Raw genomic sequence first — 19180 nt, forward strand, 5'->3', positions numbered from 1 at the left:
TTTGAAATAGGAAATAATATTAGGGTCTGGCTTGGAAAAAGAGACACATAAAGTGGGAGGATGTCAAGACAGAAATTGTTCTCTTTGGTACAGCTAAAATCCTAATGGGCTATACCACTGATTGTAGAAAGTATTAATAGTCAAGCACTAAACAGTAATGATGATCTTTCCTCTCAACTATTGAGTGTTTTAGGCACTGCTGTAAATACTCTCTCTATATTATCACATTTACTCCTTAAAAAAAAGCCCAATATTGGATAAGAAAACAATTGTTTAAGGAGCTTAACTAACTTGTCTAAGCTCATGCATTTACCAAAAGCAGGGTCAAGATTTCTATGTAGGCCTAACTTTTTAATTACACAATGTGCTGGCTACTACAATACTAGACTTATGCAGAGAACTTTTTCATACGGGATGTCATCAACATTTGCAGTATAGTCAACCCTATTATAATAAAGCTTATTATTATTTTCTCATATCCTACAGGAATGCAAACATCTTCATATCAGTTTTTCAAAAACTCACTTTTCTATTTGTGTTCACAGCAAAAGTCCTTTAAAGAGCTTCTGGCTTTCAACCCCTCTTTTCTCCTTCACCTATTCCAATAGGACTCTTGTCCTAATAATAAAATGTCTCTTATTAAGGTTATCAATGATCTTTAATTTATCCTCTTCCTTGTCCTTCCTGTAAACTTCATTTGACACAGCAGATCCCTTTCTTCTTAAAGCTCTTTCTTCACTTGACTTCCAGATATCACACTGTCCTCTCCTGGCTCCCTCAGGAACTCTACCTTATCAATTTCCTTTGCTGACTTTTTTTTTAAGTCTTAAGCATTGGAGTGCCACCCTGGGCTCGATCCTTAGACCTCTTCTCCTCCACTTTTACACTCTGTTCCTTAACATCTGTCAGCTCAGTCCTCGACACGTGTTTCAAATCCAGTTATTTCTCATATCTCCTGCCACATTCCTTGCTTCAGCCATCAGCTCTCTTGCCTGGACTCTTGCTGTAGCTCCTTCATTAGTTTCTGCTTTTTTCTTTATTCCCCTAAAATCCATTCCCTCCATAGCAGCTAAAGTGAGCTTCTTAAGGTGCACATCAAATTGCAGATTTTCTCATTAAGATTCTCCAATGCCTTTCCATTGCACATAGAATTTAATCCAAACTCCATTTCATGGTGAACAAGGGTTATTTTAGATTTGCACATCTTTCTCTCTCTTATGTTATTTTTCATGGCTCTCCCCTTTGCTTCCTGCATTATTGCCATACTGGCCTTGTTTGCTCTTCCTCAAATACTACATGTTTATTTTCAAACCATGCTCTTTTGCACAGCTAGTTCCTACGTTCAAGTTCTGTTTCCTTAGGTTTTCACATAGCAGAAAGTCTCTTATCATTCAGATCTGTTCTTAAATGTCACTTCTTCAGAGACTGTCCCTATAACCCAAATAAAAGACCTTCCAGCTTTCACCTAAACTCTCTAATTTCTTACCCTGCTTGATTTTCTTTATTGCAATGCCTCTATCCAAAATTGCATATATATTTACTTGTTAATTGTCTGTTTTCTCCACTGGAACTCTACCATCTTCTCCTCTATGAGAGAAAGAATTGTGCTATTCACTACAGTTTCTTCAGAGCACAGAATGATAGTAAACATTTAAATAATCATTAAAATTAAGAAATGAATACTTTTTAATAAAAACAATTTATGTGTTTCAAATCAGGCCTTCCTCCAATCCAGAATGCCCTGCTTATCTCCTCTATGGTAGATTTCTCCCCTTCTGAACCACAACATTTTCATCAACCTTCCTAGACCATACTTCCATTTCTTTCCACCATTAATAGTACCTACTATAGTGCAGGAATAAATGAATGATGGATGAAGAAAACGTTTTATGTCATAAATAAATATTCATTAACTTCTTCTTCTTCTTTTTTTTTTTTTTTTGAGACGGAGTCTCGCTCTGTTGCCCAGGCTGGAGTGCAGCGGCGTGATCTCGGCTCACTGCAAGCTTTGCCTTCCAGGTTCACGCCATTCTCCTGCCTCAGCCTCTCAAGTAGCTGGGACTACAGCACCCGCCATCACACCTGAATATTTCTTTTTTTTTTGTATTTTTAGTAGAGATGGGGTTTCACGGTGTTAGCCAGGATGGTCTCAATCTCCTGACCTTGTGATCCGCCCGCCTTGGCCTCCCAAAGTCCTGGGAGACACAACTCCCGGCTATTCATTAACTTCTTAAGGTAACTCAGGAGGAGGGGGTGGACAAAGAAGGCAAAATAAAAGGAAACAAGGAAAGAAGCCATTTCTCTTACTGTCTCCTGTCTCTGAGGAGGAGGAAGTGAAAGTTGAAAAACAACAGGAATGAAGTCAGTGGCAAGACCAGTCAGTGCCACTGAGGACCAGACCTGAGGTGAAAAGATTAACTCCCCCACTCTAACCACATGTGCTCTCAATCCATCACCACCCTTTCACGTGAAACCCCTTAGAGTTGGAAGCCCTTAAAAGGGCCAGGAACTCTGTCTTGAAGGAGCTAGGTTCTTAAGACACGAGTCTGCCCACGCTCTCAGCCAAATAAAAATCTTCTTCCTTCTTTAATCTGGTGTCTGAGGAGTTTTGTCTGCAGCTGGTCCTGCTGCATTTCTTGGTTCCCTGACTGGGAAGCGAGGTGATTAACGGATGGTCGAGGCAGCCCCTCGAGCTGCTTAGGCCTGCGCTGTAGAACATCCTGCGTGAAACTCTGGCCAGCTTGTGCGATGCGGATCCTGAGAGTGCTTCCCGGTAGGCAATTGCCCAGGTGGAACGCCTCCTCAGAGCAGTGCACAGCAGGCCCCAGCAGAGGATCAACACAGTGGCTGAACACTGGGAAGGAACTGGCCCTTTGAGTCCGGACATCTGAAACTTGGTAAGACTGGTCTTTGGAACTTGCCCGCTCCATTTGAGTGGAAGCCTGGCCTGATCATCCACGCGTGCCTGTACCTGCACTTTGGTTTTTGACTTGACTTGAATTGCTTGATACTTTGGATATGGTTTTGACCTGGCTTGAATTTCTGGAGACTGATTTTGGCTTTGATTCTGGTTTGGTGTAAACTGAAAAAGTATGTATGTGCCCTTTTTACCCATTCTTTGTTCTGTGGTGTGCATGTGGTGTGAATGTGGTGTTTTGTCTCGAGGAAACATGAGTCAGACACAAAGTAAGCCCACTCCACTAGGAACTATGTTGAAAAATTTTAAGAAGGGGTTTAGTGGAGACTATGGGGTTACTATGACACCAGGAAAACTTAGAACTTTGTGTGAAATAGATTGGCCAACATTAGAAGTGGGTTGGCCATCAGGAGGAAGCCTGGACAGGTCCCTTGTTTCTAAGGTGTGGCACAAGGTAACTGGTAAAAGATATCTAGACCAGTTCCCATATATAGACACTTGGTCACAGCCCCATAGTGGCTAAGAGGGCAGTCAGCAGCAGTGCTAGGAGCAAAGGGACAGATAGCCAAGGAAGAATCCCGCTCCACCCGCCAAGGGAAATCAACTCCTGAAGTTCTGTTCAACCCAACATCAGAAGATCCATTGCAGGAGTTGGCACCAGTGATCCCAGTGGTGCCCTCCCCTTACCAGGGAGAGAGGCACCCCATCTTGAGCCTACAGTGCTTGCACCTCCGCAAGACAAACATATCCCTAGGCTATCCAGAGTAGACAAGAGAGGAAGTGAAGCCTCGGGAGAAACCCCTCCCTTGGCAGCTCGTTTATGACCCAAAACTGGGATACAAATGCCCCTGAGAGAGCAGCGGTATACTGGGATAGATGAGGATGGTCACATGGTGGAGAGGCGTGTTTTTGTGTACCAGCCCTTCACTTCTGCCAATCTTCTCAACTGGAAAAACAATACCCCATCCTATACTGAAAAGCCACAAGCTCTAATTGATTTGCTTCAAACTATTATCCAGACCCACAACCCCACCTGGGCTGATTGCCACCAGTTGCTCATGTTCCTCTTTAACACAGATGAAAGGCAGAGAGTGCTCCAAGCAGCAACTAAGTGGCTAGAGGAACATGCACCGGCTGATTACCAAAACTCCCAAGAGTATGTAAGGACCCAGTTCCCAGGAACCGACCGCCAGTGGGACCTGAATGAAAGAGAGAGTATGCAAAGTCTAAACCGATACAGGAAAGCTCTCTTGAAAGGATTAAAGAGGGGAGCCCAGAAGGCCACAAATGTTAACAAGGTCTCTGAGGTCATTCAGGGAAAAGAAGAAAGTCCAGCACAATTCTACGAGAGACTGTGAGTCCTATCGTATGTATACTCCCTTTGATTCCAATAGCCCTGAAAATCAGCACATGATTAACATTGCTTTAGTTAGTCAAAGCACTGAAGACATTAGAAGAAAACTGCAGAAACAGGTTGGGTTTGCAGGGATGAATACCTCAGTTATTAGAAATAACTAACCAGGTGTTTGTAAACAGGGATGCAGTAAGCCGTAAGGAAAACCACAAAGAGAATGAACATCCAGGCCCGGCGAAATGCCAACCTGTTAGCTGCAGCAATCAGAGGGGTCCCCCCAAAGAGGAAAGGGAAGGGGGGCCCTTGGGAAAGAAACTCAGCTTGGCTGTCAAGAGTTTGCAGTGTAACCGGTGTGCTTATTGTAAAGAAGTAGGACATTGGAAGAAAAAACACCCTCAGCTAAAAAGAAAACAAGGTGACTCAGAGCAGGAGGCCCCAGACAAGGAGGAAGGGGCTCTGCTCAACTTGGTAGAAGGGTTATTGGACTGAGGGGGACCGGGTTCAAGTGCCCCCAAAGAGCCTTTGGTCAGGATGACAGTCAGGGGTAAAGACATTGATGTTCTTGTGGATACTGGTGCTGAACATTTGGTAGTAACCGCCCCAGTTGCCCCCTTATCCAAAAAGACTATTGACATAATCAGAGCCACAGGGGTTTCAGCAAAGCAAGCTTTCTGCTTGCCCCAGACTTGTACTATAGGAGGCCCCTGAGAGTCAGAAGTTGTTCATTTGCAGTCTACCGGAGCCTAAGAGCAGAAGGCAGGTGAGAGAATTCTTAGGAGCTGTGGGGTTTTGTAGACTGTGGGTCCCAAACTTTGCAGTATTAGCCAAGCCTTTGTATGAGGTCACAAACAGGGGGAACCAGGAGCCTTTTGAATGGGGATCCCAACAACAGCAAGCTTTTCATGAGTTAAAGGAAAAACTTGTCAGCCCCAGCCCTGGGGCTGCCCGATCTGACAAAACCTTTTACATTGTATGTGTCAGAGAAAAGATGGCAGTTGGTTTTAACCCAAACTGTGGGGGCCTGGCCGAGGCCTGTGGCCTACCTCTCTAAACAACTAGACAGGGTTTCTAAAGGATGGCCTCTGTGTTTGAGGGCCTTGGCAGCAACTGCCCTGCTAGTACAAGAAGCAGATAAGCTGACTCTTGGGCAAAACCTGAACATAAAGGCCGCCCATGCTGTGGTGACCTTAATGAATACTAAAGGACATCATTGGCTAACGAATGCTAGACTCACCAAGTACCAAAATTTACTCTGTGAAAATCCATGTATAAACATTGAAGTTTGTAACACCCTGAACCCTGCCACCTTACTCCCAGTATCAGAGAGCCCTGTCGCACATGACTGTGTAGAAGTATTGAACTCAGTTTACTCTAGCAGACCTGACCTCTAGGACCAGCCTTGGGCATCAGTAGACTCGGAACTATATGTAGATGGGAGCAGCTTCATCAAACCACAAGGAGAGAGATGTGCAGGGTATGCAGTGGTAGCCCTGGACATTGTTGTTTAAGCCAGATCGTTGCCCCAGGGCACTTCAGCCCAGAAAGCTGAACTCATTGCTTTAATTCCGGCCTTAAAACTCAGTGTAGGTAAGACTAAACATTTACACTGATTCTCAGTATGCCTTTTTAACCCTTCAAGTGCATGGAGCATTATATAAAGAAAAGGGCCTATTGAACTCTGGGTGGGTAGAGGCTTATCCAAGACGAACTGAGAAAGCTCGTGCTTCGAGATCTTATTCCTAGATTTGGACTGCCCTTAAGGATCAGCTCAGATAACGGGCTGGTGTTTGTGGCTGACTTGGTACAGAAGATGGCAGAGGTAATCGAGTGTGGATCAAGGACTGGAATGTAGCCTCTTTGTGCCCATAAGGGAAAGGACCCTAGATTGTCATGCTGACCACTCCCACTGCTGTAAACATAGAGGGAATCCCAGCCTGGATCTACCACAGCTGTGTAAAACCTGCATGGCCTGAAACCTGGGAGGCAAGACCAAGCCCGGACAACCCTTATGGAGTGACTCTGAAGATGATGACAAGCCCTGCTTCAGTCGCACCTGGAAGCTGACTGGTCCACGCACAGCCGAAGCACGAGGAAGCTCATCGTGGAACTAAAATTTTGGGCTTGTACAATAAGGACTTCAACTGACCTTCCTCAGACTGAGATAGGAAAAGAAAAGTTGAAACAGTCTTTTTGTTTAAAAGGGACTTGTGTGTATAATGCCACCCAGTAGGAAAGTATGTACCTCTAGGAATCAATGGAACTGGACTGGCAGGAAGACCTGGGTAGTGAAGATGAGAGTGAGAACTCCCACTAGTGAGTGAGGTTCTCAAAGAGGGGAATGAGGAGAGAAGCCATTTCTTACTGTCTCCTGTCTCTGAGGAGGAGGAGGAAGTAAAAGTTGAAAAAACAACAGGAATGAAGTCAGTGGCAAGACCAGTCGATGCCACTGATGACCAGACCTGAGGTTAAAAGATTAACCCCCAACTCTAACCACATGTGCTCTCAATCCATCACAACCCTTTCATGTGAAACCCCTTAGAGTTGGAAGCCCTTAAAAGGGCCAGGAACTCTGTCTTGGGGGAGCTAGGTTCTTAAGATGCCAATCTGCTCACGCTCCTGGCTGAATGAAAAACCTCTTCTTTAATTCGGTGTCTGAGGAGTTTTGTCTGTGGCTTGTCCTGCTATAGAAATATCCTGGGTTAAATTTGATCGTTTTGTGAATTTCTGAATTTAATTTAAAGGTTTACAGGGCTACTAAATGCTTTTTATTAGGAATTTGTAACATGTGATTACATGACAAGTAGTGAAATATAATTCTATTATTAACAGGAGGGTGATTATGGAAAGAAAGATATTATAGGCAGGGAATTCAGGTTGTAAATTATTGTCACAAAAAGGGGGTTAACCCCAGAACTAAAACATTGCTGAATAGAATGAAAATGGAAAATGAAGATTAAGTCAAGCCATCTTAGGGGTAAATTGTACAGGACTTTGTGAATAACTGGATTTGTGTACTATGAATAGAAGACATTGAAGGAAGCTCTGGGTTTCCAACCTAGAAATTTGATTGCAATGAATCTAGACAGAAGACACGTAAGAGGTTATAGAGGGAGCTCTTTTTGGTACAGAAATTCAGCCTGACTTAGTTTATATACACACAGGGGAAATTGTTTCAAGGATACTGAATTTGGCGGGCAGAATAATGGTTCTCCAAAAATGTCCCTGTCCTCATTCCCAGAACCTTGGATATATTCCCTGGCAAAAGAGATTTGCAGATGTGATTATGGATAAGGACCTTGACATGAGATTATCTGGGTGGGCCCAACCTAATCACATGAGTCCTTGAAAGCAAAAACTTTTCTCAGCTGAGGTTAGAAGGGTAACATTGCTAGTTTTGAGGATGGGGGAAGTGGCCACTAGCCACAGAAAACATAGAGCCTCTAGAAAAGAGGGAGGGATTGGATTCTTTCCTAGAGCCCACAATAAGGAATGCAGCCCTGCAGACACCTTGATTTTTACCCAGTGAGATCTCGTCGGATTTCCAATGTGGAGAATTTTCTTAGGAAGCCCAAATATAGGAAAGAGATTGGACCTCAAGAATAGCTACAGTCTGGACTTAAAACAGGATTATTTTTCTACACACCTCTATGCATGTGTACTTCATCCTTTTTTCGTCTGGAGATGGAATTTCTCTACTTTGTCAATTGTTAACTATGAACAATGGCTGCTAACAGTTCAGTAGCCTGTGTGTTTTATCTATTAATTTCCTGTTTATCTATTAGATCAATTAACCAAGGAGAAACTGCTTCTCTTGCATACATGAAATCAGTCAGTCCATAGATACTTATTAAATGTCTGCTTTGTGCCAAGCACTGAGATAGTCACTTTGTATGTTAAGCATAACAAGGAATATCAATGTCTACACTAAGCTTATATTGATACTGGAAAAGGCAGTGATTTAACCAGTGTTTACCAAAATAAGTAATTATAACTGTGTAAATGGCTCTGAAGAATTCAAGTTTTAAAAGATAAGTCTAATTGGGGTGGGACGGTGACTCAGAAATTAAATCTACCTAATATAATTTATGTATTAGGGAACTATTTAAGTTGAGATCTAAGGATAAGAAGGAGTTGACCAGACAAAATTGGGGGTTTCAGGCAGAGGAAACAGCTTATGTGATGTTAAAAAGATAAGAAGAAATGTGCAGGGTTTTTTTTTTTTGTTTGTTTGTTTTTTTGGCGGAGACATCCAGGCTGGAATGCAGCAGTGACGCAATCTCGGCTCACTGCAACCTCTGCCTCTCAGGTTCAAGTGATTCTCCTGCCTCAGCCTCTCGAGTCACTGGGACTACAGGCACCTGCTACCATGTCCAGCTAATTTTTTTGTATTTTTAGTAGAGACAGGGTTTCACCATGTTGGCCAGGATGGTCTTGATCTCTTGACCTCATGATCCACCCGCCTCGGCCTGAAACGTGCAGTTTGAGAGAAACTAAATGACAGTCAGTGTAGCTGATGTTGAAGCAATGAGGACTCAGTAGTGTCGGAGGATACCAGCAAGATAAGGGCCAGGACATGTCCTTATCAGGTTGTAATGAATCAGATTGAAATTTAGGGCTTTACTAGAAGGCAACATTTTAAGTAGAACTTGCCTCACTCTTTACATCCAGATACTGATTGTGATAGTTAATATTGAGTGCCAACTTGATTGGATTGAAGGATGCAAAATGTTCCTTGGTGTGTCTGTGAGGGTGTTGCCAAAGGAGATCAACATTTGAGTCAGTGGATTGGAAGAGGCAGACCCACCCTCAATCTGGGTGGGTACCATCTAATTAGCACAGCTAGGATAAAAGCAGGCAGAGTAACATGGGAGGACTAGACTGGCTGAGTCTTCTGGTCTTTGTCTTTCTCATGTGCTGGATGCTTCCTGCCCTCAAACATTGGACTTCAAGTTCTTCACCTTTTGGACTCTTGGACTTACTGCAGTGATTTGCCAGGGGCTCTCAGGCCTTTGGGCACAGACTGAAGGCTGCACTGTTGGCTTCCCTCCTTTTGAGGTTTTGGGACTTGAACTGGCGTCTTTGCACTTTTCAGCTTGCAGATGACTTATTGTGGGACTTCACCTTGTGATCGTGTGAGTCAATATTCTTTAATAAACTCTCCTTCATATATGCTATTAGTTCTGTCCCTCTCAAGAACCCTAATAATATACTGAGCCTCATCTGTAAACTTCTGAATATTTCTTGGGATGGACACTTAGGAATCTTCATTTTAGCATCATCCCCTCATAATTCTTACACATCTCAAATTGTAGTAACTCCTCTTTAAAGAGAAATGAGAATAATAATCTTTTGTTTATAATATAGCTTTTAGAGAATTCAAGGTGATTTCATGTATCTATTAAGAACTGACATGAGAAGTATAGTGAGGTATGTTTTTCTGAAATGCAAAAGATCAAGAGTTAGTGAAGTTATAAAATCAGTATAGCCTATGTTTTAATTAACCTGTTGACCTCTATCGCAATATCAAAATGAAGAATGCATGTAATGGAATATACTGTTTACATGGGTGTTTCTAGCCTCAGTCCCCAGGAAATACTTGATACTTTGTTTTTATTTATTTTAAAATATAAAAATGACTTTTATACTGGAGAGAAGATAGGGTGTGTGGATTCACATGTGCTTTGTTGCTTAATGAATTGCCTGTTGGTACTTCTCTAATTTTTATATAGTGCAAATTGATGTGATCGGAACAACTGATGGTTTTCCATTTGCCAGTCCTGGTTACATTAGCATTCAACTAAAATAAAGACATGCAGAGTGTCTACTGATCACAAAGCACTTACTATCTTAGATGTTAAAAGTATTATATGGACTTTAGAATATGTAAAATATCTCATGCATTTTCATTTATCCATAAAGAGAGGAAATGGGCATTGTAAAAACTCTCTGAACAATTGCCTGGAATCACTGAACATTTTCTACTGAACTCTTTCCTACTTCGCTTGAGCTAAATTGAAAGGTAACCCTGCAATACACTGCACCTCATTATGTGCAAGGCAGTAGTTGTTAAAGTTCAAGCATAAAGAAGAAGAGCTAGGTTTGTCCAGGTGCATAAATCTGGGTGCAGGGCTAGAGAGCCCAGAGAACTCCCTACCAACTAGAAAAGTTAGAAGATGGTTTGTAATGTGTGAAGATTTCTGGAAAGTCATCAGCACTTGTTGTATCTCAATCCCTGTTGAAAGTAAATGCCTGATTCTTCCCTGAAAAAAAAAAAAAAAAAAAAAAAAAAATTGAATCCAGTGGGGAACTGAATCTTAGTAAAGCTACAATAAAAACCAGACACAGATAAATCACAAGTTAGCAGGCTGGCAAAAGAAAGAACATGTCCTTCTTTTCTGAGTGTAATATTATTTACTTCACTTCCATTGTTCCTTGATACATAATAACCAGCATTACATTTTTCTTTAAAAAAGCATATGGCAGAAACAAACAAGAAAAACTTAAGAAAGAAAAATGTCAGCAGAACCGACAGAGAAATAATTTAGATAATAATTACAGAGATTTTAACATAATAATGAAAATTATGTTAACAAATATACTAAAGTAGACAAAATCTGCAAACAAAGAATTTTACCAGGGTAATAAACTCTAAAAAAGATGACAAATTAAAATGACAAAATAAACACTTGATAGGAAAAATGAAGAATTAATTTGATAATCTCAACTGATGGTGGGACATAGTAGAAAAAAATCAGTAAGCTTAAAGCTTACCTAAACAGAAGCACAAAGAGAAAAACAAAGTGAACAAAAAAAGAATGATGCCAGTGAGGCAACATCAGCCAACTAACATACATATAATAGAATACTACACAGAAAGGGGAGAGAAGATGGTGCAAGAAAAGTACTTAAAAACATAACCACAACATATCTTTCAAATTGATAAAATAATAATTATCTTAGGATTCAACAAGCATCAGGTAGACCAAATACAAAAGCAATCAAATAATTAACCTATATCTAGACACAATATAATATGGAAGTGTTTAAAACTAAGTATGAAAAGCAATATATATTTTTAAAGCCATTTAAGGAAGAAACATTACATACAGTGATAAGAATTATGGCTGACTTTTTATCAGCAAAATAAAGGCCTGAGGTTAATGGAATGATATTTTTAAAGAATAAAAAACAAATAGACATGTTCATCTAAAAAAAGATAAATAAAACTGAGATAATTCATCTCCAATAGTCCTGTATTACATAAAATGCTGAAATAAAATTCATTAGGCTGAAGGGACGATACTAAATAGAATCTTGGATCTGCAAGAGGGAATAAGAAATACTAATGAGGAAAAATTTAGAAGTAAATAAATTAATTCTCTAATTTTAGTATACTAGTTTAAAACATTTATTCCAATTATTGACTAATTCAAACAAAATTTATAAAAGTATATCATAGACATTTTAGTGTATGTAAAAGTAAAATGTATGACAACAGAGCAAAAAGGGGTAGGAAGTAGATAAATAGAACCATTACATATTGTTATAAGATTCATAAAATTTTCATTAAGTAGAAAAATGTTACATGAATATAGACTGAGGTAAATTGAAGATGCGTATTATCATCTCCAGAGTAACTGCTAAAAAATAGGTAGTGAAAAACCAATAAAAATATGAGTTTTTATAAAAAAATACACAATTCACACAAAGGAAGGTAAAGAAGAAACAGAGTGGGAAAATAGAAAACAAGTTTCAAAGTTCTCTGCTTAAGCCCAACCACATCAAACTTACACTAATTATAACTGGTCTAAATTTCTTGTTGAAGTGGTTGTTACTAACATGTGCAATAGATCTTCAGTTCATAATAATATATTGTATACTTGAAAATTGGTAAGAGATTTTGCATTCTAATCACACAAAAATAATAAATATATGATGTAATGCACATGTTAATTTGCTTGATATAGTCATTTAGCATTTTTGATCAATTATAAAAAGACACTTTAAGCAAAATGAAATAAAATACAGAGGTTAAGAATAGATGAGAAAGTAAGACCAAGCTATATGCTTTTACAATGAGCATATATTTTATGTAAAGACACAGACAGCTTGAATGGAAAAGAGTGGGAAAAGAGGTCAAACAAACACGAATCATGAGAAATGTGGTGTGGCTACACTCGTGCATAACTTAAAGTATTACCACAAGAAGGAAACTTTATAATGAAACATGGGTCTTTTTTATCAAGAAGATATAAGAATTCTCAATATTTTTGCATGTAATCTGAAGCAAAACTTGACAGAAATAAAGGAAGAACTAGAGAAACCCATAATCATATTAAACATTTTATCCATGTTTTTAAATAATTGATCTACTTGTAGAATAACAAATCAATATAGAATATATTTTAAACACTATCAACTAATTTGATCTATTTAATGTTTTTAAACACTGCATTCCAGAACTGTAGAATTAACTTTTTATTTTCAAATGCACATTCAAGATGGGTTATATGATGGGCCACAAATTAAATTTCAGCAAATGGCAAATGATTTAAATCATAAACATTATGTTTCAGGCCATAAATAAATTCAAAATCAATCCTAATAAGATAAATTCTCAATTATTTGAAAAATCGAGAAGAACCTTGAAATAACACATGAATCACAAAATAAATCATAGGGAAAATAGAAAATATTTTAAACTGAATGATAAATAAACCACAACATATCAAAATATATTCGGTATGATTTAAGAAACATTTGTTTCTTTAAATGTTTATATTCTACAAATACTAAAGTATAAGGGGTATTATCAACAACTTCATGTGAATAATTGACAACTAGGATGAAAGAGACAAATTTTTGACGAATACGCTTAACAAAACTGATGCAAGAAGATACAGAAAACAGTTTTTATTTTGTATAGTAATTCAATTTCAATTCATAAACAACATAAACAAAAACTAACAATAACAAAATCTTCCTACTGTGTTTAGAAACGTGTTAACCAATCAAATGCAGCAATGTATTAAAAGTATCATGACCAAGTGGGATTTTTGTCAGGAACACAGACTTTTCTCTATAATTTAAAAAGTAATGCATGCAATTTATCACATTAACATGATGAAACATAAAATCATATGAACATCTCAATAGAGCAGGTAAAACATTTGACAAAATCTAATACCAATTCATGTTAAAAATATCTAGCAAACTAAAATATACCAAAAAGGAAATCATCTCAATAAAATAAAGGATATCTATGAAAAAAATCCAATTATCATTATTTTAATGACAAAATTTGAATAATTTTTCTCTAAGACTTTGGACAAAGCAAGAATATAACATCTGATAGTTGCTATGCAATATTGCCTGGAAGTCTAGTTTAAAAAGATAAGCAAAAGAAATAAAAGTTATAAAGGTTAGAGAAGAAAAACCTCTCTCATTCCCAGCTGACATGATTGTGCACATAGAAACTCCTATGGAATGTATGTAAAAATTCTAGCACTGATAACAGTGACTTTAGCAGTCATTAATACAGAGTTAATACATAGAAATTCAGAATACTGTATATTGAACAATTGGAAAATGAATAAAACTTTTTTCATAAAATCAAAAAACTGTATAACTAAATACATATGATATGTACAAGACTGATACATTATTGAGAGAAATTAAAACAGACAAATAATTAGAGAGATATACTCTGCTCATAGCTTGAAAGACTCTATGCTGCTGAAATAATTGTTCCCAAATTTAACTATGGTATCAATTTAATCCCAAATCCAAATTTCAGCAAGTTTTATATTTAGAAATTGACCAGCTGACTGTAAGATGTATATAGGAATAAAAAGTATGTAGAATAGGCAACACAATCTCACAGAAGGAGAGGAGTTGGAGAACTTATACTACCTGTTTTCAAGACTTATAAAGCTGTTAATTAATTCAGCATGTTACTGGCATAAAGAAAGGCAAACAGATTAACAGAAAGAGGATGACATATATGTAGTTGATTTTTAGTTTTGAAGATATCACTCATTTATTTTATTTAATTTTATTTTGAATTCAATTATTTTCAAGTTGACAAAAATTGTTTTCACCACAAATATATATGGATATTTTTTTCACCAAGGTGCCAAGTCAATTCAATGGAGTCTCAGAAGTTCTTTAACAGAAGAAATTTAACAAAAGGTTAACACCACAATAGAAAATAGGAGTGCAGGGAAAAAGAACAAATTGTTGAGCTCTACCTCATTCCACATACAAAAATTAATTTTAGGTGGATCATAGATATAAACATAAAATCTAGAATACAAATCTACTTAGAACAAAGCAAATGGAGAATATCTTTGTGATGTCAGTGTAGTTAAGGGTTTCTGTGACAGTGAGAGTTGAAGTCAGCTGGGCTTCTGGGTCGGGTAGGGGACTTGGAGAACTTTTTTGTAGCTAAAGGATTGTAAATGTACCAATCAGCACTCTGTAAAACGGACCAATCAGCGCTCTCTGATATGGACCAATCAGCAGGATGTGGGCGGGGCCAAATAAGGTAATAAAAGCAGGCCACCCGAGCCAGCAGTCGCAACCATCTGGGGTCCCTTTCCACACTGTGGAAGCTTTGTTCTTTCACTCTTTGCAGTTTATTTTGTTGCTCCTTCCTCTTTGGGTCTGTACCACCTTTAAGAGCTGTAACAGTCACTGTTGAGGTCTGCGGCTTCACTCATGAAGTCGGTGAGACCATGAACCCACCTGGAAGAATGAACAATTCTGGATGCACCACCTTTAAGAACTGTAACACCAGGAAAGTCTGCGGCTTCACTTCTGAGGTCAGCAAGACCATGAACCCACCAGAAGGAAGAAACTCCAGACACATCTGGACATCTGAAGGAACAAACTCTGGACACACCATCTTTAAGAACTGTAACACTCACCACGAGGGTCTGTGGCTTCATTCTTGAAGTCAGTGAGACCAGGAACTCACCAGAAGGAACCAATTTCGGACACAATGGGACAAAATTCACTAACCACAAAATATAAAATTGATAAGTTGAGTATAATTAAAAAATGTTTGCTCTTTAAAATACATTATTAAGAAAATGAATTTGTAAATGGGAATGGGAAAGAATATTCAAAATACATGAATTCGTCAATAGACATGTTAGAATATAGGCAGAACTCTTACAAATCAATGAAATTACAAAAAATAAAAACTAGAAATTTCAAACGTGTACTTAAAAGAATATATGTGAATGACCAATAAATACATGAAAAAGTGTTCAAAATAATTAGTCATCAATGAGTTTTAATTAAAGCCCTAATTTTTTCTCAAGACTCTTGAGGAAAGAAAAAAATCTAGGCTCCTTAATATGACATAATGTTCTTGGCTATTTCTCTAAGTTGATGTCATGCTGCTGTTTCCAAGCCTTCTTTAAGGTCTTCAAATCTGTGCACATACTCTTGGCTCAGCCTGACCCAATGCTAATTCCCTCCCCTACTTATTTGCATATGTTTATCTGGTGCCTTCTCATTTTTCAGGTCACTGTTTAAAGGTAGCCCCTTCAGATCTTCATAAAATCCATCCTAGATCAGTCTATCTTGTGTAGCTCTGCTTCACCCTAGGTTACAGAGTATCTCATAGTCAATTGTTTTTCCTTTATGGCATTTATAATTACATATAATAATTTTATTTGTATGTTTACTTCCTTCCCCAGAACATAATTTTATGAGCAGAGATTCTGTCTTTTTGATAGCTACTGTATTAGAGTGCCTCACAAAATATATGGTGCTAGGAGGCACTCTGAAATATTTGTTAATTGAATGAATTAATGAATAAATAAGATGTAAGAGGTTGATAAAACTAAGCAATTTAGGACATCTGTGAATTCTGGACACCTCTGGGGTTTCTGTTGTGTTTCTGCAAAACTATCAGTCAAAATAGCAATCTTCACAAATAGAGTTTTTGTTTTAGTTTACTAAACTGCTACCTAGCAGTCTTTACTGTATCAGGCAGGTACCTTCCCTAAGGATTATTGGTCTTCACACCAGATGCCCAAGCATGAAAAGCGCCTCTTCTGTACTAAGCCAGGTGGTTTCTGATGAAAGCAGTCACTTATTTTTGAAGGTCTTCCAGGAAATCCGAAGTGTTGCAAATGTTTTGTTGATAAAGACTTTTAGAGAGATGCATATATGTCATTGCCATGGTCTGAATCAAGTTATTGAAGCTCAATTCCTTCACTTGAGTCTCAGCTGAATACTTTGTTAAATGGGAGAAATGGGAGAAACTGTGCCAGCAATACAGAGTCCAGGTCAGCAGAGAGAACAAGCATTTGTGCTATTTGATTTCTAAGTACAACAATTCTTGCATTTTATGAATGCAGTGACTATGTCTCACTTTAAAACAAAAAAGTCATGTGATTGTGTTTCAACTTTGATTCAGTTGAAGCCAACATTTGAATTTTTATTAAGCCATCACTCTGAAAAAGAGGGGTGTGTGTGTGTAAGAGAGAGAGAGGGAGAGACTAAAGTATTCCCTTCCCACTTCTCTCTTGTCACTATTTTTACATGGCATTAAACAAAGCAATGGCAAAAGCCCTACTGAAGACTGAAGTCAGAAGCCATCTGCATAGAAGCACTTCTTTTCTTTAGTGCAAAATAATATAGACGAATTCTCCCACCAGCAGTAATGAAGGTTAAATATCTTTGACCATTAAACATTTGTGCTACTGCCAACTCAGGAAGCACAAGTACACAAAGTAACAAATTAGGTATTCCAGACATTTACCTCATTTCTCAGGCACTTTCTGCCACCTAAATAGTCATTTCAGGGCTGCACAAGTGTGAGTTGATGCTTCTTTGCCAAATTGCCTTGTTTAAATCTTCATAAAACATTGCCGCCATCAGCAGCAAGAAACTTTGGAAGGCAATTTAGGGTTGATATAATTTGCAAGTAATTTATCACTGTAAGTAGATAGTTTTATTAAACAGCTGCAGGGTACCTGTTTAAAAAGAAAAAGACAGAGAAAGGTTACATTACCTCTGCCTGTCCTCCCTCCTGTCTTTTCTTGCTTCCATTCCTTTTGTTTTCTTTTTATGATATAATTATTTAAACTTCTATGTTAGAGGACATTGAAGCAGACAACATCCTAGCAAGTATGGACTAAAAAGATCCATGAGTGTTTAATGATCCTCCCTGCTCATGAAAAGCCGATTTTAGTTTTGTTTAATACTATACATATTAAATATCTATATGTGAACAGTTGACCCTTGAACAACACAGGTTTGAAATGCACAGTTCCACTTCTAACCAGCTTTTCTTCTACCTCTGCCACCCTTGGGAACACAGCAAGAGCACACCTTCCTCTTCTTCCTCCACCTACTCAATGTCAAGATGATGAGGATGAAGACCTTCATGAAGATTTACTTTCACTTAATGAAGAGTAAATATATTTTCTCTTCTTTCTGATTTTCTTAATAACATTTTCTTTTCATTGGCTTCCTTTTTTTCAAGAATCCAGTATATAATACATATAACATAAAAAGTATGTGTTAATCCCATATTTATGTTATCTGGTCAGTAGTAGGCTACTAGTTAAATTTTTGAGTCAGAAATTATTGTATTTTCAAATCTGTGAGGGGGCTCATTAGGGTTGCTGAAACCCTGTGCTGTTGAAAGGTTAACTATGTATTAAATTAGAGATTTAAAATGTCTGTATTTTAATTGTGAATGAATCTACATGTCATGTATCCAAGTTATTCAGAATTCCCAAGGATAACATTCGTTCACTCATTCAACAAAATCATCTATTTTGGGCAGTGTGTTAAAATTAGTGATACAAAAAAAAGATTGAATCAAATTTTGTAATAGGTCAACCTACTGGAATTTAGTGTTTCATTGGAATTTAGTGTTATAGTGTAATTTCTGACTGGAAGCTCCATGTGGAATAGATACTGTGAGGCATCACCTTTGGTTGAGTAAAGTCAGGCCTTTGCATTCTCATCTTTAATGAAAGGCTTTCAGGAGCGGCTAAGGCTTAAACAAGTACATGAGTTAGTGATCTTGAAATGATCAGCTTCTATTGCTTGCATGTTCTCCACACTTCACATTAATTCAAGGTGTGTCTGATATGGTCATATGTCTGTATTGCATAGAAACATGTATGTGTCCTAGATGATTACTTGAACTAAAAATGCAAAAATGAATAAACCGTAAATTTTCCAATGAGTTACTTGGCCCATAAAAAAGGCAGCCACTAGAGAGTAAGCAGCTAACAACATTAATCTGACTTTGAAGAGAAAGAATTGCCACTACTTAATGCCTGCTGTTGATTTGTGAGCAAAACTACTATTCCCCTGACCATAGCGTGGTCATCTGATTTCCCTATCTGTCACTTGAGCTTTTGGGTTTTGATCAAGTTTTCATGCAGCATTTTGGATCTAGGAGCAGAGGTAGAGACTTTGTTGAAGAACTGAAAAAAGTTGCTGTATTTACATATGGAAAGCCCAGTCACTAACCTCTTTCTGATTCATTGGCTCTGCTAAATGCAGTGCAGAGTGCAAAACCAGATAATGCTCCCTGCTTTAGTGGAGATAGTAGTGTTGGCCAATATTTGTTTGAAAGGAAAGTAGTGATTAAAATAAATGGACATGAGTTGCTTGAATCACTTAAGGAAAGCTGATTTAAAATGTCTTAGTATTTTTTTTTACACTTTGTTTCTACATGGGATATGCCCTAGGGAGATTTCTTTTTTAAGTTTTATTTTTAAACTCTCATTAAGATTTTTTCGAAGTTTTCTTTTTTAAAAAAATGAAGAAACTTCATGCAACTGAATAGTCCAAGTTGTAATACCACCAAAAGAAAACAACATACAATCATATTATCATTCTCTAAGGAAACAATATACACATGCTGACTG

This window comes from Rhinopithecus roxellana, chromosome 3, assembly GCF_007565055.1.
Source record: "Rhinopithecus roxellana isolate Shanxi Qingling chromosome 3, ASM756505v1, whole genome shotgun sequence".
Lineage (NCBI taxonomy): Eukaryota > Metazoa > Chordata > Mammalia > Primates > Cercopithecidae > Rhinopithecus > Rhinopithecus roxellana.